A 23,108-nucleotide genomic window follows, 5' to 3' on the forward strand; every position below is an offset into this window, starting at 1 on the left:
TTTCATAACATTTTTTTTTTTTTTCCACGTGTACAAATATTTTTTTGCTTTAGGAAATTAACTTTAGTCTTTAATCTTTCAAATACAAACAAAAAGTAGTCGGAAAACTAGAAAAAAAATGATGATTAATTGGCTTTCAAAACTATGTCCCCCTGTAACTTTATCCACCCATTTTTACCCATAAAAACAAATGGGGGGGGGGTCATTTCATTGTTTTATCACATTTCGTTTCTATTCAGATTTTATCAACATTGGCTTTTCGAACACAATTTATGTTTTTTAAATAAAATGATCATGTATCGATTTTTTTCTCAAATAAAAATAATACTTAATAATCGTCGGGTTTGTACACATAGATTCGACTCACCCAAACACACAGAATTTTTTTTTTATTATCGCCACTCATATTAAAAGTGGTTTGATTTTTTGCATTTAAAAAATTAGGTGATTTCTTTTATTATCAAAAAATATTAATGTTCAGCAATATATTCTTTTCAAATTTCATACAGTATGTGACAACAAAAAATAAAAACCAAACATGAAATTATGATAAAAGAAAATAATTATTTTAATTTTCTGCGAACTAGTTTTTCCGGTCGCCATCTTAAATGTCGACTTCCACACGTCTCATCTCGTTTTAATTAACACATTTTAGAATTGTTTCTTTGTTGATGCAGATTGACAAACATAAAGTAAGTATTTAATTTGGTGCTAATGCAGAGAGTAATCCGCGCTATTTTTTAAATTGTATTTCCACGTTTAATTAAAGTTTTATGATATGTTTTTTTATTCACTTGTAAGGTTAAAGTACAGAATAGGTACAAAACACCCTCCCCCAACTCCCTCATGTTAAGAATGGCTTTTTAAATAATAACGTTATTATTTAAGCACGGATCACTCTCTGCATGAGTACCTTTAATTTAATTCTTTTTTTTTTTTTTTTAGATTCTTTTTTACTACATGGGCGCGTCCAAACACATTGTGTTTCCCTTTGCTTTTAATATAGAAATGAATCAACATTCCATGTTTGAATATAAACGAAAAATTGTAATTTGATTGAAAGCTTTTCAATCTGGTATTTTTTAAGAAGGCTTTTTAAATCGGGTATTTTTATTATCATTAAGTTTTCTTTTCTTTTCTTTCTTTCTCGAATGCTGTAAAACAATTTTCATATTGCAAACGTAAAAAAGCTCCGTTGTTTAGTTATTAACGTACGCTAACCTAACGACCCCAAAATACATTAAAAAAAAAAAAAATAGTAGCGTGTAATTTAATGGTGCAAACTGATTGAGCTCATGGTTTTGAAACCTGGCTTATCATATTTATGAGTTTCCGATGACTTTCTGCTTGAAAGATTATAACCCAAAGTTAATCTTTAAAAGGAAAAAAATGTTCTCTCTCTCTCTCTCACACACACACACAAAGTTTTAATAAAAACATGGGTTATGGTTAACTTTCGTCACCCGTTGTTTACAAAGCCATTTGCTGGAAGTGACGTTTTATCTACGGATGATCAAAACCGTATAGAATGAACCTTTTTTTTTATATAAGTTTTATTCAAACAGGCTTTATGGATTTTTTTTTGTATTTATCAACTGTTTTATTCTTTTTATCAAACAAAAATAGAATTTTTATATTGACATATTATGGACTGTTTTTCAAACATCGAAATTTAAAATTAGTTTTATTTAAAAAAAAAAAAAAAAAAAAGAAAGACGGTGTTTTTTTTTAAAATTAAATTCTAAACTTTATTTTAATTTTTCAACAAACTTTTACAGAGATAAAAAATAGACTTTATAGATATTAACGAAAAGTCTTTGTTTATTTTAACTCTTTAACAAATTTTTACAGACATAAAAAATAGACTTTATAGATATTTTATCATTTATTTTAAATATATTTTTTAAAAAAACACCGTTTTTCATTTTTTTTTTTTTAAATAAAACTAATTTTAAAATTTCGATGTTCGAAAAACAGTCCATAATATGTCAATATAAAAATTCTATTTTTGTTTGATAAAAAGAATAAAACAGTTAATAAATACAAAAAAAAAAAGTCCATTAAGTTCAAATAAAGCCTGTTTGAATAAAACTTATATAAAAAAAAAAAAAGTTCATTCTATACGGTTTTGATCATCCGTAGATAAAACGTCACTTCCGGCAAATGGCTTTGTAAACAACGGCTGACGAAAGTTAACCATAACCAAAACATGTTTTCACTACTGCGGAGAAAACTCGAAAATTCAGTTAAATTTGAAAATTAAATTAATTAATTCTAAAAATTCTTTGGAAGATAAATTTGAGTTTTCTGAACTTTTAAAGATAATTTGTAAAGTCTTAAGATACTGAATAAAAAACAAAAAACACTTTACATTATAACTTGATATTTTCTTAACCGTTACGTAACAATAAATTAAATGAATTCTTTTTTAAATAATAAATAGAAGTGCATTTTAAGTGTAAAAAACATTTAAAATCACTGATTATACTGGCAATTTAGTCATTAAAAAATTAGCTAAAACAAATACTTATTAATAATTAAGTAGAATACGGTGGAGGTATGAAAATCTTGTCTTTCTTTTTTTCACAATGTTTCCCGTCTGTACTTCTTCAGCTAATGTTTATCTGTCATATAAAGAAAATATACAATATTACATTCGAAAGTTTAGTGGAAATTGTTATTGTAAAATCACATTAAATATGTTTTATTTTTTGCAATTATATTATGTTTTTTGTTAAAATATTTAATAAACTATGCTTAATTCAATGACATCATTCATTTGAGAAATTAATTTTGCTTTAAGTTATATTGATTTCATAAACAAAGACCTAAGGCTCTTTTTCCGGAATGTTCCTAAAATATTTTTTAAAAATAAAGTTAATTTTTAAACTCTGTGATGCTTTATTTTTATTCAAAAAAAGCAAAAATAATTTTCAGTGAATATAACTATAACATTATTAAAGGTGCTTTTGTTTACACAAAATATATTTTCGCTAAGGCTTACAAAAATATAAGTTCATAATATTCTGTAACCACCAATTCATAAATACTTAAAACCTTATTAAAATTGGTTGATTTCTTGGATTTTGATGATTTTTTTTTAAGTTAAGGAAAGGGCCAAACTTTTTATAAATACTTGGCATCGGCCTTTCATTTTGCACGTAACTAGAAAAGATGTAGATGCATCAAGGCCCAGAAGCCACTCAGGGATGAGGGTTATTGCATGTACAGTATGTTGTATGTTAGTGTTGAGATTTCATAAAGTGTCTACTTAAGGGGGCAGTTCATCAGGAATTTGTTTACATTGGATTTGAAGATATCCAAGTTGTAATCAGGTGGGAAACAGGCAGATGGAACCGAGTTCCACTGGCGTGCTGTTCTAAGAAAGAAGCTGTGTTCATGGAATCTACGTTTTGATTTAGGCACAGATAAAGAGTGAGGAAAATTTTTGACAGTGGCTTCAGCTAGACGGGTGTTTCTCGTAAAAGATTGGCAAGGGGGGACCAGAGATTGGAGCTCAGACGAGCGCTTGCCATGGAAATAACGGTAAAACAAAGACAGGCTCGCAATGTCTCTTCTGTGGGAGAGAGGTTGCAGGGAAGAGAAAAGGGCATCCCCACTAAGCCACAAAGTCTATTTTGTACTCTGTCAAGGCAGGATAGGCTGTTTTTAGCAGCTCCTGCCCAGATATGGCAGCAGTATTCCATCCTTGGACGTACTTGGCTTTTATATAGATAGAGAATTGCATCAGTAGTGAGATATCTTTTGGAGCGGTAGAAGGAACCCACCATCTTTCCAGCGACCCTGGCAACAGACTTTATGTACGTGTTCCATTTCATATTAGGAGTAAAGGTCAAGCCCAGAAGCTTGTCAAACCATGGGGCTTCTCCTAGGCGAGAGCCATCCATTACAATTGATGCCAGATGGGGATCAGAGCGTTGATGGTGTAAAGAAGAATGCTGTGAAAACAAACAGTAACAGCAAAAAATAGTGGATATTTTCTTTCAAGTTTTTTTTGTGTCAAAAAGAATTTGGACATTGAAAACAACAAATTCATTGTTTAGTTTTTAACATACAGTAGACTAAATGCTAACCTAAACACTAACAGTTCAAATATAGTAGACTGACTGCTACCGGCCCAACAATACATGAAAAATGGAGAAAACAAGGGTTTGGAGACCATAAGAATGCAGTAAAAATACACACCTATCTCAGCTGCACTGATGTGAATAAAATACAGTGACAGCAAAAACAACTAGAAATGCATGGATGAGCAGATTTTATTCCATTATGGCAAGCAAATAACATTGTTTTGGTAGGAGAAACTCAGAATGCCAATGATTCCATATATTTTTAAACTTTTTCTCTTGCCAAGTACACGGTTACTCCTCTCAGAATTATACGTTGATACATGCAAAATTAACGGCCGATCTCCAAAATGTAAAAATTATTTGGATTCCTTCCTTTAATAAAAAATTTACTAAAATTCAAGAAATCAACCAATTTTTATGTAATTTTCATTCGTGGACGTTTTTGATGATGACACTACCATCTATGGTAACACATCTAAGACAGTTCTCTCCGATTCTCTCTCCTCTGATCTTGATCATGTTGTACAATGGGAAAAGGAGTGGCTGGTTACTTTTAATGCATCTAAAACCAAGTTTCTATCTTTACATTATCAATGTTCTGATCCCCATCTGGTATCAATTAAAATGAATGGCTCTTGTCTTGGGGAGGCCTCAAGTTTTGACAACCTTCTGGGCTTGACATTTACTCCGGACCTTAAGTGGAATACGTACATCAAATCTGTTGCCAAGGCTGCTGGAAAAATGGTCGGATCCTTCTATCGATCCAGTAGATATCTCACTGCTGATGCAATTCCCTATATATATAAGAGCCAGGTACGTCCAAGGATGGAATACTGTTGCCACATCTGTGCAGGAGCTGCTAGAAAGGACTTGTCCTGACTTGATAGGGTTCAAAATAGACTTTGTGGCCTCGTGGGTAATGTCCTTTTCTCTTCGCTGCAACCTCTATCTCACAGAAGAGATGTTGCGAGTTTGTCTCTGCTTTATTTTCATGGAAAGTGTTCGACTGAGCTTCAATCTATGGTCTCCCCTCGCCAAACTTTCACAAGAAACATTCGTCTAGCTGAAAACACTATCAATAATTCCCCCCACTCTTTATCTGTGCCTAAACCTAAACGTAGATTCCATGAACACAGCTTCTTTCTTAGAACTGCACGTCTGTGGAATTGTCTTCCGTTTTCCTGCTTTCCAGCTGTCTATAATATGGTTGTCCCAAGTAAACAAGTTTCTCATGAGCCGTTCTACTTAAGTTAAGAAATTTGCCAAACTTCCATTACTATCGATTACTATATTGCCTTTTTGACTACTGTTCACTCTTTAACCCTATCCTTGAGTGGCCTCTCGGCCTTAATAAGTGGTCACACATATGTAAAAAAAAAAATTTTTTTAATTCTATTGCCAAGTACCCTCATCTTAGAATTATACTCCTCTCAGAATGATATGTAGATACGTGCAAAATTAATGGCCGATCTCCAAAATGTAAAAACATTTGGATGCCTTCTTTTATTAAAAAAAATCACTACAATTCAGGAAATCAACCAATTTTTATACAATTTTCAGTATTTTCATTATAATATTTAATTTTTTAACCATATTGTATAAATCTATTTAACACAACTTAATTACGAAAGCAAATTAGTTTTCCTTCCACGCTTTATAGTTTTATAATGTCTACTTATTATTAGGTAAGGTGCACATTATTCAATCTGATATAAACCTGTGCTACTAAAAGCCATATGTCATTGCACTGAAACGTATGGAGATATCTTGGACAACCTTCAAGAGCTGGTGACTCAAATTATCTGGTTTTCAGACCTAAATTGTTTAAGGAATTGCTTCACAAAGGAAGAGAGACAAGAATATAATAAAATATGATCACAAGCAGCAATACAACTGCGACAACGATGAGCAAAAATAAAATATGATCACAGACAGTGATAAGTGTGATGTCAAGTCAACTGTATGATAAACAAAAACTGAATGATGTCATATATACGATTCGAATCCAAACACTTCCATTGATTCGAACATGAAAATTCTATTCAAATGCCATGGAAATGACCCAACAGTATCCCACACAACTCTGCTAATTGAAACCCAAACACTTCCAACAAAACGACACAGTCCTGATCAACTCTGTCAAAACATCTGAACATGACATGTTACCAGAGCAACTTCCACAAGTACTCTCTGAATGACTGGTATCAGTTTTTTTGTAGCCCTTGGACAAACTCATTTTCACCCTAGGTAAACCTTACTCTTTGACACAATTATTTAGTGCTTGGTCATCACACTCTTCCTTGATCTTTTCCTGGAACTTAGCATTAATGGTAGACCTGTCACATCATGGAACTTTTCCTAACTTGGATCCTAAGTGCATCATTCTCTGGGGAGCTTTCTTCATGTGCATAATACATTTGTAGGTGCAGTCATAGCTGTTGTGTCGTCCTTAAGCATAACGTTGTACTAACACACAGTCTCTAAGATCGTGCATTGTGTCTTTGTTGCAATTTGCTTTATTGTGCAATAGGACCTCTCAATTCGTGTTTTTATGGTATGTGGGCACACCAAAATCGTATGTGGATGCCCTACATCCGTGTAAACTCAGCAAATCTTTCTGGAAAATGCCACTCCATTATCAGTGAGCAATTGGTGGCCTCCTTTCATAGAACACAATCTCCAATTGCTTTATGACTCTAACAAAGTTTTATTAGTGCAACTGTTTCCTGATGGCAAATTGCTAGGGCTACAGTCTATCATCACATAAAATTGAGTGCAAAAATGTGTTATATCCATGGCAACCCTTCTCCAATTTCGAAAGACATCAAACCAACATAGATTCCAATTGTCACATGACCTCATACAGCTTGCGTCTTTTGTGATGGAATTATTGTTTTCCACAACCATGCCTGTGGCAATGGAACGAATGTCAACCAGGCTACAATAGTGTATTGCACTTTATCATTCTATTCTTTAGTTCAATATGCTGAAACCTACCTTAACTTATGAAAAACTGTCTATATCTTAATGTCAAAAATATTTTTTTGCAAAACCATGTGTATAATTGTATATAATTACAATCTTTTCATGAAATTAATTTTTTATTTTTTGCAGATGATGCAGCAATCAATAAAAGAAAAATGCAACTTGATAAAAGCCTGAAATAGAAATCATTTTGAACTATACATTTTTTCTTTCATCAAATAGCATTTCTGCAAATATATTTGAAAACAAGTACCTATTAACTGTGAATGTATTGCTTTTATTTGTAGACTCATTCAATACAAATCAAGCTGGACTATATTTTGCCCCTGCATAAGACTTATGGATGCATATGACACACACATATAAGTTCATATAACTAATCCCCACACGTGTGAATGTGACTAAGGCACTTATGTTTCTTTTAATGAATACAGAATTAAAAAAAAAAGAAAAAAATTACTGTTGGTAAAGATTATAATTTTATTTTGTTTGTGAACTTATCCGAATTTTGAGAATCGTTTGCATTGTTTGGTTATCATTTATAATTGATTTCTGTTTCCAAAGATCAACCGGCATAATGGATACACATACTGGAGACAAACCAGATTCTTGTAAAATATGTGGCTTTTCCTTTAAGTATAAACATCATATAGAGCGACATATGCGAACACATACTGGAGAGAAACCATATTCTTGTGAAATATGTGACTCTTCTTTTACACAGAAACATGCCATGTTGGAACATATGCGAACACATACTGGAGAGAAACCATACTCTTGTAAAGAATGTGGCTGTTCTTTTACAAGGAAATTCCATTTGGTGACACATATGCGAACACATACGGGAGAGAAACCATATTCTTGTGGAGTATGTGGCTCTTCTTTTACACAGAAACATGCCATGTTGGACCATATGCGAAGACATACTGGAGAGAAACCATACTCTTGTAAAGAATGTGCCTGTTCTTTTACAACGAAACCCAATTTGGTGGCACACATGCAAACACATACTGGAGAGAAACCATATTCTTGTGAAATATGTGGCTTTTCTTTCACAATGAAACAAAGCATGTTGCAACATATGCGAACACATACTGGAGAGAAACCATATTCTTGTGAGGTATGTCACTTTTCTTTTGCAAGGAAATCTTATTTGCTGAGACATAGTCGAACACATACTGGAGAGAAACCATATTCTTGTGAAGTATGTGGCTTTTCTTTTACACAGAAACAACATATGTTGGAACATATGCGAACACATTCTGGAGAGAAACCATATTCTTGTGAGGTATGTGGCTTTTCTACGGCAAGGAAATCTTATTTGGTGAGACATATTCGAATACATACTGGAGAGAAACCATATTCTTGTAACATATGTGACTTTTCTTCTGCAAGAAAACCCTGTTTGGTGAAGCATATGCGAACACATACTGGAGAGAAACAATATTCTTGTTAAAGATGCGGGGGGGTTTTTGCAATGAAACCTGATGTGGAGAGATACAACTTGACGAATCCTCGAACATCTGGAAAAATTAACCACCGATGATAACATCAAACAGAAAATTTACAGTTCTATGACAAAGACATACAGGTGGGCGGATACATTAAAGACAAGCCTATCAAGACAGAATTTGGCCTTAACAGAGCTGAACAAGAAAAGCTAACAAAATATCAGGACTTGAAAATGATCTAAAAAATTTCTTATAATGTATTTTGTTCATTAAGAAACCAACAGCAAATGTTGTAATAGAAGCACTGGCCTAATAAAACAAAGTTCCTAAATACTTAGAAGCAGTCCCTGGAAGACTGAGCTGTAATGAAAGACGGATAGCAGCCATAAAGGAAACTCTGGCTTTTGTTTTATGAGGAAAGAATACTCCTCACTCTATTTCACTGCAGCGAGTGCTGTCTATGAAACATCGCGCATTTTGGTACAGTATGTCGCTTTTCTTCTACAATATTTGCGTACACATACAGGACACATACAAAATTCTTGTTTATTATATGGTACGTCTTTTACAAGAGAAGACCATATGTTGCAACAGATGCCAAAACATACTATTAAGCAGAATTTCTTTTGCAAAGAAGGGATTTTACCAAAGGTTAATGTGTGAATGGACTGGCTTAAAAGAGGATCACTCTGTTATGATCAAGAGAGTATTATAATGACTGTCCAAAATCAAGGTTAGATTAATAATGCTTTTAAGTAAATGAACGGTCTTAACATTGATAAATATAGGTTCTGAAACACAGAAGTAGAGAGTGTGAGTCTACTTCAATTTTTAAAGAAATAAACGATATTGCTATGTAGTATTTGTGTTTTTTTTAAAGAAATAACATCTCTTGCATGCAAACACGTACTGTAAACAAAATCATTTCTTGTAACGTATATTTCACTCATCTTTTACATAGATATATTATGTATAAGATGCTGCATAGAAACTATATAAATGCGAACTATATAACATTATTTTGAAACATGTATGATGATGCTAAAGCAAAGCTTTATTCTTATTATGTATTTGGTTCATTAATAAATCAGCAGCAAAGCTTTATTCTTATTATGTATTTGGTTCATTAATAAATAAGCAGCAAATGTTGCAACATATGTGAACACATGCATGATCAAAACTTTATTAATTCGCATCTGGTGCTGCATGTGCGAACACGTCCTGCAGTGAAACCAAATCTTTTTGGTTCCTTTTTACACATTTCTCAAAAACACAACTTTTTTTTAGTAATATGTGGATTTTTTTTACATTTGCATATATTTTTGTTGTGTTGTAGCCCATATAAAAAACGAATATAAAGAAACTATGGAAATGATTTTACTTAATTAGATTTATTTATTTACACGATCTGTTATCTGTTGATCATATAAAAATGTGTTTGATAGGAAGTAAAATGTGAAGTGTGTTTCACTTTTGCAAAACTCATACTAGAGAAGCACCACAAATTCATCTCTTACATGTTGCTTTCAACACATTGTAACACATTGCAACACATTGCAACACACTAATAAAAAATCTAATAATTATGAAAAAGAATGAAAAAGTGATTGATGCCACCCGGCTGGTCTGCTCTGATCTCGAATGACTACTGGACCTATGCTGATAAAACGATTCGGTTGCATAGGTTGCCACTCTCCCCATGTTGTTTTTGATAGAGTGTGCAATCCGTTCAGCTCTTGTCTCCAAAGTCAGTGTCACTGGAAAGTAGAGGTCATTTCAAAACAAAGGAAGGGAAGAAAGACAACTCGATAACTCAGCTTGTTGTATAACAAGAACAAGATAATTAGTTACAATTTTTTACCATTTCTGATTCCAAATACAAATATTTGAGGAGGGACTGGTGGCTTTTGTTAGTAAAATCGGAGTGACTAACCCTAAGTCTGAGGGACCTTTCTCTTCGTAATGTGGTTTGGAGCAGAATGAGATCCAAGTGAAATGTGTTTTCTCTCAGAGGTCTAGGTCTCTTGGCAGTCAGGCAGAGGTGTTCTCGGGGCTATTGTTGCCTTCTATTATATTCCGAACCACATAGGCTTAGCTCTGCCCTTCAATCAACAGAACTTTATTCCACTATTCGGCAGAAACCAATCTAAAAAAGAATTGCACTTCTCAAGCTTTGAGGGACTTTTTCTCTTCTCACGCAATTCATACCTCTCATCATTACTAAAGAGGGAGGCCCTAAGTGCCTTCACTCCCACTCTCGTTAAGTCTTTGCCTTTTTTCTTTTTCTTGTAGGCTGGTTTTCCAATGGCCATCTGTATAAAGTAGGAAAAGTGAATCTGTCATCATAGTTGACCTTCTTTCCAAAGTGATTTCACAGTCAATCCAATAATTAAAATCCACTCACAATATATCTACTTGACTTGATTTTCTGGTTGCCCTTCAAATAAAACTTAACTGCCAATTTTCACAGTATGGAAAATCAATGTTACATCCAACAATGTGAAATCCCAGAACTTGTGTCCAAAGGACCACCCAGATGCTGACCGCTTCCTAACCCAGCCAGCAAGGACATTCTGCATTTCCCGGTCCACCATCTGGTTTACACTTATTCAATTTTGTATTAATTTCTTAAAAAAGATTTTCATAAAAAATATGAGCGGAAATGTTGTTTGCGCATCATCTCTCCCAAATTTCAGTTTTTCAAATCTTCACAAAATATTTATCAATCGAAATTGAAATATTAAATAAAGCAAAAACTTCCTGTGAATTCATAAAGTAAAAAGGTGAACTAAATTCAGGATTATTGTGTTTTTAATATTGCCTTTTCTCGTTTATATATACAATAATCTTTTGAATTGCAAATGCAAAAGTATTTTTGAAATAAGTGTCTTTTAAGTGATTTAAATGATTTTAGATTTAATGTTGAGATTTAATGAACGAATTTTTAAAAATCCTCATTTTTCAATATATTCTAATAGAATAAAAACCCATTTTCCTCAGTTGTAAAAACACAATGATCGGCTTTGTTTATACACAAAATTTCGATATCTATGGATGATCAGAAACGAAATAAAATACTTTTCTTGCTTATGATTTTTGATAGATTTTCCAATAGTTCTAGTTTTTCAATCAAACTTGTCTAAAATAACTTGAGTTTTATAAATTTTGGAATGAATTGAAAGTTACAACATTATCAAGAATACTAGCATAATTTCCAAATAACCTAATTTTCTGAAAAACACGAAATAGGAATTAGGCATGAGAAAAATATATTAACCGATAACAAAGATAGGGTAGAGAGTAAGTGGTGTCTAATATGTGGAGTCGTACATGCTGCTAGTAATCCTGCTGATATTGTTATCTCGCATACTGGAAGAGTCTATTATCAAAATAAGTTTCAGTCACACAACAATATTGTAACGCACAATCTTTCAAGGTGTATAAAACTTCAGTAATTTATGAGAGACCTGATCGAAGAACTAAAACTAACTATTTAATAAGAAAACTTAAACATCTTAATGAACAAGAAAAGTATTTTAATTATGCTTTTATCAATCTGTAGATATAGAAAACTAGTTTTTTGTCTTTTTATTATTATTATTATCATTATTATCATTATTATTGTTATTATTATCATTATCATGTCACGCACAATCTTCCAAGATGTATAAAACTTCAGTAATTTATGAGACCTGATTGAAGAACTAGAACTAACTCGTTAATAAGAAAACTTTAAAATCTTAATAAACAAGAAAAATATTTTAGTTATGCTTTTAGTAATCTGTAGATATAGAAAACTAGTTTATTTTATTTTCTTATTATTATTGCTGTTCTTGGTAAAAAGAACGAGAAGTAATCGTGGTGGTAGTAGGTACGCTAGCTGAAATATGAAGTCGTATGGAAGGAAATTTGAAAAACTACGAATCCCTAAATGTTTAGAGGCTTTCAGATCTCTGCTGTTGTAGAACCACAAAGTTAAGGAAACACGATCTTTGATTTTTATGTGTTGAGAAGGCTTGGAAGAGTCCCCTGATAATACATCCCATATATTTTAAGTGAAATGTTTTCAAAAGAAATCATTATTATTATTTTTCTTATTATTATATGTGCAGTTTTCAATAATAAATTTATTGTTGCTGTGTGTATGTGTGTGTGAAAGAGAACAAGAAGGGTAATTAGTAGTTGGTCTGTCTGGAAAGATATTTTTAAAATCTAGGAATCCTTAATGTGTTCTATATCCTTTAAACCTCTGCTAGTGTCTGTATCACTAATACCCTTAGGAAACTACTTGACGTTTGAAGCTTTTGGTTTGGAGCTAGGATTGAGGAATAGTGCTCTGAGAATGAATCCAAACCCTTTTCAGCGAGATATTATCAAACGAACTCAGGATTATTATTGTTATTATTATTATTATTATTATTATTATTATTATTATTATTATTATTATTTTTATTATTATTATGCAGTTTTCAATAATACAGTTATTGATAATTGTAACACTCAATTCATTTAAAACTGCAATAACTAAAGTAATTTGATTTATTTTGATAATTTACTGGAAAATTTAGTTAAAAACAACCTCCACAAAATAATTATATTTGGGGGAGATTTAGTAACAATAAATGAATACATCAAAATATGCATAAAATAATGGCACGATTTCTTTTTAAATTTATACAGTAAATATCAGCTAGAATTAAGCCCAAACTCTTGTGTTGAGCTATTTGAAAATAAGTTAATTAACCTCAATATATGAAGCTATTTCTTATTGATTTTGATCTGATTTATAAACTATTCTGAAAATATTTTATATGAATAAATTTCAAATATGACAGTATGAATCCGGAAAATAAGTGTTGTGAATATGGATTCTCTCCTTTTTGATAATCCAAGCTGTACATTTGTGCTTGTCAAGCAGACGAATAGTAAGATTCTTAATTGAATAAAAGATTAGTAGACGGATTTTTACAACAGAAAGCAATTCAGCCGACAAGTGCTTGAAACATTGGCGGCAGACATTTACAAATTTCATTGTATAATATTTCTCTTCATCTTTCGGCCAAAGAAAACGTAAGTACCTTTTTAAAAAGATTTAACTTCAGGCTTTACGTATATACAAATCGCTCGCTCTCTCTCTCTCTCTCTCTCTCTCTCTCTCTATATATATATATATATATATATATATATATATATACGTACAGATAAAAAAAAAGAAAAACACACGCATTTATTAACTCTTTTACCACTGCCTTTTACTTTCAAGAGTATATTTTTAAATTTTATTTTTGTGGAATCTTTTATTTTTTTCGTCTTTAAGTATTTTCTCTCGTATTTTTTGTCTCGTGTTGAATATATCCCCTTTTTCCTCACGTGGTCTTTCGACAATGTCCTATCTATATTTCGGATAGTTAATCTTTTTTGGTCTGTTGTCGATTTATATATACGAGTATATAAAATAGTTGCCGCGAGCCTTCGCAATGATGTCACAACCTAACGATATCATTTGGCTATTTTTAAAACCATTGAGAGACTCACTCACGTGGTAAAAAAAACTTTGGCAAGCTGAAGCCGCAGTTGCACAGGCAACGATTCCAGGCTAACTCTTTACATTCAATGTGCTTTTATCAGTCGTTTTGGTATGGAGGCGCGGAAATTCAAAGAAACTAAGGTCTGGGGAGCCGAGCACGGCAGGCTCTCCACGGGATATTTAAAATAACCGTGCCTATTTTATCACAGACTCCCTATCCCAAGCACATTGCTTGGTTGATACCGGAGCGGCCTGCAGTATCTGGTCACCGAAACTTCACACAGAGAAGCCTCCAATGTCGTCCATCACACTGCAAGCGGTAAATCACTCCCCCATCCCCATGTACGGTCAAATTTCTCGTTCTCTAGGCTTAGAATTACGGAGAGACTTTACGTGAGTCTCCACTATTGCAGATTTACCCTACCCATACTAGGCGCGGACTTCCTACACCACTTCAACCTGATAGTGGATATGTGCAGACGCCGGCTGATAGACGCAAATACAGAACTTTCTATCTCTGGTATGAAAACAAACACCCCCTCTATCAGCCCAGTATTCTTCATTGCCGCTTCAGATAACCCGTATCAGACCGCCTTACACTCCTATTAAATTTTGTGGTAAGCAAACCCACGCACACCAAAAAACACCACATCGAAACCACAGGTTTCTCACACCTTCGCCACCTCCCTACTGATAAACTTAAGGCAGTGAAGGCAGAATTCAACCATATGCTGCAGCTAGGAATAATACGCCCCTCGTCCAGTCCATGGGCTTCCCCTTTGCATATGGTCCCGAAACGAGACGGAGATTGGCGTCCGACTGGGGACTACCAACGACTCAATGCCATGACGGTACTTGATCGTTACCCAATCCCACATATACAAGATTTTGCTTCCTCTCTACATGGTTGTAATACCTTCTCCAAACTAGACCTAGTTAAGGCTTACCATCAGATTCCAGTGAATTCGGCTGACATACCTAAGACTGCGGTAACGACTCCATTCATTGAATTCTTAACTATGCCTTTGATTTATGAAATGCGGCTAGAAAATTTCAGCGCTTCATGGACGAAGTAGTGCGTGACTTGGACTTCGTCTATAACTATATAGACGACGTTCTCGTGGCAAGTGCCTCACCTGAGGAACATGTCGCTCACCTTGGCCTACTATTCAAACGGTTTCAGCGATACTAGGTTAGGATTAACCCTGGTAAATGTGTTTTCAGTGCATCGTCACTAGTTTTCCTGAGCCAAATTATCAGCCCAGACGGTATATCTCCGTTACCAGAAAAGGTGATGGCTCTACAAGACCTTCAACCACCCACTTCACTTCACTTCGCCAACTAAGGCACTTCCTCGGTCTATTATAGACGCTTTATCCCATACTGTGCGGATCTATTATAGACGCTTTATCCCACACTGTGCGGTCTATTATAGACGCTTTATCCCACACTGTGCGGATCTCCTAGCTCCTCTTTCCGACCTGTTACATAACAGGAAGAAAAAAAATGAGCAAATCTCACTTAATGAGATCCAGCTTAAAGCTTTTAATGAAGTGAAAACAAAAACTGGCGACGACATCTCTACTTGCACATCCTGTACCTGATGCCCAGTTTTCACTGATGGTTGACGCATCGGGCACAGCTGTAGGTGCAGTATTGCAACAGCAGCACCAACAACAGTTACAACCTCTCACATAAATTTCAAGACAGCTGAAACCGGCAGAACAACGTTACAGCATATTTGGCCGTTAACTCCTGGCAATGTACCTCGCAGTGAAACATTTCCAACATTCACATGAGGGCCGTCAATTTGTGATCTACACTGATCACCATCCGCTTACATACGCACTGCATTCTAAGCCGGACATCGACTTGCAGGAGATGGCCTTAGACGAGCCAAGTCTGGACACGTTGGATCCATCGTCACCTGAATTTGAAACTTGCAAATTCGCATACCTGTCCGTGCCTACCTCGGACACGCAAATCATTTGTGACACTTCAACGGATTTACCTCGACCATTCGTTCCAATGACTCATCGTAGAGTTGTTTTTGACACCCTACACAATCTGGCACACCCCAGATGCAGAGCCACAGTGAAGCTGATTACAGCTACATTTTTCTGGCCAAATATGAGGCGTGATATCACTGCCTGGACACGTTCCTGTGTATCCTGCACAAAAGTCAAAGGTGCACAAGCATATCCGTGCACCCCTTGGAACATTCATCAACCCCAGACGCTCGGTTTAGCCATGTGCACATCGACCTGGTTGAACCTTGGCCGGTCAGTCAGGGATTTACTTATCTCCTGACCTGTATAGACCATTTCACATGGTGGTCTGAAGCCATTCCCCTCACAGATATTTCAGCTGAGTCTGTAGCGCGAGCCCTTATATCAGGCTTGATATCACGTTACGGAGTTCCCACCATCATCACCACTGATCGTGGCGTACAGTTTGAATCCTACCTCTTCCAGGAACTCCAGGATTCTAGGGATCCAATTTATTCGCACTACAAGCTATCACCCTGCTTCTAACGGGATGATTGAACGCTTCCATCGCCAATTGAAAGCAGCATTACGTGCTTACCCTGACCAACAGCGATGGAGCGAATATGTACCAGTTGTCCTTCTTGGTTGTCGTGCTGCTATCAAAGAGGACCTGGGATACTTTTTGGCCGAACTTATATATGGAGTACCTCTATCGTTGCCAGACCAAATGTTGAGCCCGATAGAGTTAACAACAAACGATTCAGCTCTGTATGTAAACAGACTGCGAGCTTATTTTAGTAAGTTCTCACCGATACACACTAGGGAACAGACCATTAGATCTTTGGTCCCAAAGGACATTTTGTCTTGGACCAATGTTTTTCTTAGAAAGGACGCCGTGAAAGCCCCCTAACTTCACCTTATACTGGCCCCTATTGCATGCTTTCACGTACCGATAAACTTTTTACTTTAGATATCAGTGGTAAAGGAGAAACTGTTTCTATTGATAGAGTAAAAAAAAACACATGAGCCACACATTCCCCCTACTGTCACACAGAATCAAAACATGCATACACCTGAAGTAAATGCTCCAAATGAAGACGATCATGTCACCAGTACACGTAGTGGTCGATGGGTACATTGGCCGAAGAGACTGTAAAACTTGCTATATCTGTTAAGAAAATATTTTTCCTTGTTTTCCCTTCTTTTAAAGAAAAATATTCTATTGCAAGAAGTTGCAAATATTCCCCAACTTTTCGCACAAAAGTAAGAACATTTTTTTCTTTCTCGCAAAAATTAATACAACAAAAAGACATTTTTATTTTTCGCCATTTCAGCCTAAGCAAGGGAAGATTGTAGCAGATACCAAATAGAACGGACCTCCCTTTTCTTCTCTCTCTCTCTCTCTCTCTCTCTCTCTCTCTCTCTCTCTCTCTCTCTCTCTCTCTCTCTCCACCTCAGTGATTTCTAACGGTATTGACGATTCCATGGGGAATAACTACCTTTTTCTCTGTCGGCTTTCTGCCTAAACAGGGGGTTATGTAGCAGAAACAAGTGGAACTTTTTTTCTTTCACGAATCAATGCCCCTCCCCTGTGTTATTTGGCCACATACTGACCAATCAGGGGTACGGCGCATTGATCCTTCCTATCCCATAAGGAATTCGGCCAGCATCCGGTTTGAAGAAGAACAACTCGTCCTTACTGAGAGAGATACCAAATAGAACGGACCTCCCTTTTCTTCTCTCTCTCTCTCTCTCTCTCTCTCTCTCTCTCTCTCTCCACCTCAGTGATTTCTAACGGTATTGACGATTCCATGGGGAATAACTACCTTGATAGAACCAGGTAGCCGGAGTCCAACTTTTGACAAGGAACATATCACATTCTCCTTAATAAACATTTTCTGTGTTACCTTTTATAAAGTTGTTGCGTTTGTCATTTCAGAAGCTTGTATGGAGTTATTTATTTTATTAGGGTGTGCCCTAAAAGCATTTAAAAGCCTAAAAATCCCTCTTCCAAGAAAACGGAATTATAAAGAAAACGATGAATTGGTGGATTTTTTTTTTACATGGAGGTCACCACTTATCAAGGCCTGAAGGCCACTCAGGGATAAGGGTTATGGCGTGTACAGTAATCAATGAGATAGTATTGTAGTAATCATTAGTATTGGGGGTTTTGATAGAGTGTCTTACTTAAGGGGGCGGTTTTTCAGGAGTTTGTTTATGTTGAACTTGAAGACGTCCAAGTTGTAGTCAGGTGGGAAACAGGCAAGCGGCAGAGAGTTCCACTGGTGTGCAGTTCTCAGAAAGAAGCTTTGCTCATGGACTTTACGTTTGGAGGGAGATGACTTTTCACCTGTATTCTTAAATACAGAGAATACTGATGAGGTTTTCTAGGGTGTTGGAAAGCACTTCTTCTTAAGGCAACGCTTAAACAGTTTTGTAAGTATGGGGGCAAGTTCTGGTTGGAGCTTTTTCAGCACTATAACTGGAATGCCGTTAGGGCCAGTTGCTTTACTGGAATCAAGGTTCTTGATTAGCTTGGCGACCTCACGCACGCACAGATATGTGTATGTTGCATAGCGTGTTGTCTGTTATAGGAGGAAATATGGGGAGTTGATGGTCATTGTGGCATATGGTATAATTAGCTGCAAAGTTCTTGGCAAAAAGTCTGGCTTTGTCTGATGTTGACGAGATGACCTCAGGTCCATTGATGATAGTTGGGATAGAACGCACGCTTATACTGTAGTCGATGCTAAAGAGTCATCTTCCTATTTAACAACTTATTAGACCCCATTTGGCAGAAGACGATGGCTCTGAATGCCATTCCGAATTAGTTCAGTCCTCCAAGAATGGTACCGACGACTCGACCAATGTTTCGAAGGAATCTGCAACATCCAAGTGATTATAGAAAACACCATAATCTACCGTTCCGGTGACTGCGAGCTGGAGACTGAGAAAAGCGATGATGTTGCTTTTATTGCAGTTCTGGAAAAGTGCCGCATAGAACAAATAAAGCTCAACCTTGATAAACCCAACCTCAAAAAAGCAACAAAAAAAACAACAAAAAAACAAACTCTGTCAGCTACATGGGGTATATCCAGTGCACCACAGCAGTTGGCAGCCGATCCGGATAAAGTCACAGCAGTATCGCAGATGAAACTCCCTACATATATCCAAGGTTGTCAGCGATGACTAGGAGTTGTTAACTTCCTAACCAATTTTGTACCTAAACTCAGTACAACATGTGAACCACTGCGATGCCTTATGAATCTGTGTTTGACAAAAACATGAAACAGCATCCAGTCAGATCAAACAGTTCTTCATCACTGAATCCTTTATTTTTCACTGCTGTGATGTCAGGAGGTTTCACTTGAATGTGATAGTTGAAAAGTTGGTCTTGGAGCAGTTTTTAAAATGTACATTAGTGATACACTATTTCAAGCATTACACCATACTTTAGCCACAACAGAAGAGAACCTCGCCATATTGTAACTATAAAAACAGGAAATCACAGAAGAGTTAGTAAAAATTAATTTGGAAGATAGCTTCTTTGTCATTGGCCACCGCCTCATAGATGCGAGAAGAAACTAGCCATGACACAACGTAAATGATACTGATAAAAGTCATAAAAATTGCTGGCCAGAGGACAAAAACTACAGTTCACTCAGCCTCTGGGAATACTGGAAAAAGCGTGATTAACTGTCTTCTAAAATGGCCTAGTATGACTGTTATGTCCCTTGGATCGGTGGGAGTTGTCCCCCTTTGTTCAATGTTTATAATGTAAACTCTCGGACGTAAACGTGAATAAACGAAACTTCGTCAGTCGGCCATGTTGGTCTGAACTGTCACATATCCTTGTCCTGTTATTATTTATAGAAACCTGACATAACATGGTGTTAGAACAAGGGATTTACAAACAAATGTGAGCAAAAATACGGAGAAAGAGTTATACTAAATATCGAGCCTAAGAGCCGTTAAAAAAAAAAGAAATACGTGAAGTTCCATAATAACCCCCCAGTATGAATAGCCACGTAAGTCCACCAGAACCCTTTTCATTCGACCAACCCGAGTCATGGGAAAAATGGATACGACGGTTCAACCGTTACCGGACAGTGTCCAGCCTTGGCGAAAAACCAAATGCTTGTCAAGTGGACACTCTAATATATTGTATGGGTGATAAAGCCGAAGACATTTCCGCCACATTCAAACTTGCACCCGAGAAAACCCAGAACTTCAATATAGTGGTAGCAAAGTTCAATGACCATTTCAAGGGTGATACGAACGTAATTTATGAACGGGCCAGATTCAACCGAAGGTGTCAAAAGGAAGGTGAGTTCATTGATTCATTCATCACTAACCTCCACACACTAGCTAAAAACTGCAATTTTCGAGACCTGCACGAGGAATTAATTCGTGATAGAATTGTAGTTGGGTGCACTGCACAGGTCCTAAGCTATCACTAAGTCTGCAAATGATTCCGGACCTCACCTTGGATGGGGCCATCAGACGCGCACGACAGAGTGAAACAATAAAATCACAACAGCATCTCCTGCCTGCGGTCCCCAGAACATATCGTTGTTGAAGATCCAGCTGACAATAATATTGCAGTCCACTACGTTAGTGACAACCGAATTCGCAGACAAGGTCAGGGTAAACACATGACAAGACCCGGGCGAGAACTGCACTACGAAAATCGACAAAAAAATGAGCCAACACAGCAGTATAAACCAGAGGCTGAGTGCCACCGCTGTGGTAACAAAACCCAACACCAGAGACGCACGTGTCCTGCCATCTCAACCACCTGCCACAATTGTGGTAGGGTTGGCCACTATGCTCAGTGCTGCCGCACACGAAGGCTGCATGAAATTAAACCTAGCTCAGATGACTGTGAAAGCGATCAGAATGCGTACCTTGGTGTTCTGACGATATCAGAGATCAGCATAAGTTAGCCTTGGCGAACCAATATCGCCATCAATGGAGTGCCATTGAAATTCAAGCTGGACTCTGGGGCGGATGTGACCGCGATTCCAGAGCACATATATAAGTTACGGAGAGACCTACCAGACCTCTCAGATACCCACAAAATTCTTCATGGTCCAAGACGTATTCCATTCAAAGTGACCGGAGTGGTCACTGCAACTGTCTCGCATGAAGATCTTTCAGCAGAACAGAGGATATTTATTATCCCCAATCTCGAGGAGCCACTGTTAGGAAAGCCAGCCATCGAAGCACTTAAGCTCGTAACTGTCCACCCAAACTTACATGCCATCAGCAGCCAGAAACGCCCATTCGACCCAAAAATAGAAATGCCAGACTTATTCACAGGCCTATGCACATTTGGAGAAGAATGTACCATACTCTTGCATCCGGATGCGAGTCCATACTCAGTACCCACACCACGACGCGTACCACTACCCTTGATGGAGAAAACACGGGCTGAGCTCCAGAGAATGGAGAAACTGGGGGTCATAAGCAAGGTTGACACACCCACCGAATGGTGTTCCCCCATGGTTGTAGTACCAAAAGCAAATGGAACGATTAGGATATGCGTAGATCTCACAAATCTCAATAAGTGCGTAAAACGTGAACTCCACATGCTCCCCACGGTCGACCACCTTTTGGCTCAATTAGGGGAAGTAAAAATCATGAGCAAGTTGGATGCCAACAACGGGTATTAGCAGATTCCACTTTCATCAGAATCTCGTTCGCTGACGACCTTCATAACTCCATTCGGACGATACCAATTCAACCGCCTCCCGTTTGGTATTTCATCAGCGAGTGAGATCTACCAGGGACGCATGTCACAAATACTAGAGACCGAAATTGGAGCCATATGCATGCAAGGTGATGTTTTAGTATATGGAAAAAAACCAACAAGAACATGATGTCCGGCTGAAGAGCACACTGAAAAAAAATTCAGGCTGCTGGTATTACGCTCAATTCGGGAAAATGCGAAATATCCAAGTCGTCAGTAAAATTTCTTGGACATATACTCAGTGCTGACGGCCTGCGACCTGATCCGGAAAGGCTCACTGGTATCTCGAAATTCCAAACACCAACGAACATGACAGAAACCCGCCGGTTCTTAGGGATGGTGAATCAATTAGGAAAATTCATTCCAAACCTAGCAGACATGACTAAACCATTAAGGGATTTATTGAGTCATAAATATGCGTTTGTTTGGGACAATGAACAGCAGGATGCATTCTCTTCCATCAAGAAAGCATTGTGTCTAGCACCTGTGCTATGCCTGTACAATCCATCAAGTGAGACTGTGGTTTCTAGCGACGCTTCATCTAATGGGCTCGGAGCAGTATTATTACAACGACAGGATGACACAAAATTACATCCCATCGCCTACGCTTCACGAGCCATGTCAGAAACTGAAACTCGTTATGCACAGAAAGAAAAGGAGGCCCTAGCCATAACATGAGCTTGTGAACGCTTTTCAGACTATCTTGTCCGACTACACTTCACAGTGGAGACAGATCACAAACCACTGGTGCCACTACTAGGTACTAAGGACCTCAGTGAACTTCCAGCAAGGATACAGAGGTTTTGAATACGTTTAATGAGGTATGCATACACAATTCGCTATGTCCCTGGTAAGGAACTATACACAGCTGATGCTCTGTCAAGAGCGGTATCTGACAACGAACCCACTAAACAAGACAAGGACCTCGAAGAGTTAGCAACAGCGTTCGTCCACACCATGATGGAATCTTTACCTGCCACAGAAAAACGTCTGAAAGAGCTGGAGGAAGCAACTAAAACTGATGAAATCAGCAACTGCATATTACAATATGTAAGAAATGGTTGGCCATCAAAGGATCATGTCCCAGCATCAATTAAACCCTATTGGGCCTACCGTGGCAGCATCACGTGTGAGAATGGATTACTGATGTATGGCACACAGATCATAATCCCATCGCTACTGAAACCGACTATTATTGCCAAAATCCACTCTGGTCATCAGGGAATTACCAGGTGCAGACAAAGAGCTTGCCAGTCCGTATGGTGGCCAGGACTATCTGAACAAATCAAAAGAACTGTAGAAAACTGTCCAAGA

General features: G+C 36.8%; 1 long non-coding RNA gene across 1 annotated transcript; it reads left to right on the forward strand.

Annotated features, from left to right (window-relative positions):
• Positions 1-603: 603 nt before the first annotated feature.
• Positions 604-9,898, forward strand: LOC145279171 (uncharacterized). The gene is made up of 2 exons (XR_013868396.1): positions 604-692; positions 7,206-9,898. It is a non-coding gene; the product is annotated as an uncharacterized LOC145279171 (long non-coding RNA).
• Positions 9,899-23,108: the final 13,210 nt, after the last annotated feature.

Source organism: Euprymna scolopes, chromosome 1, assembly GCF_053919585.1.
Source record: "Euprymna scolopes isolate OS-2025 chromosome 1, ASM5391958v1, whole genome shotgun sequence".
NCBI lineage: Eukaryota > Metazoa > Mollusca > Cephalopoda > Sepiida > Sepiolidae > Euprymna > Euprymna scolopes.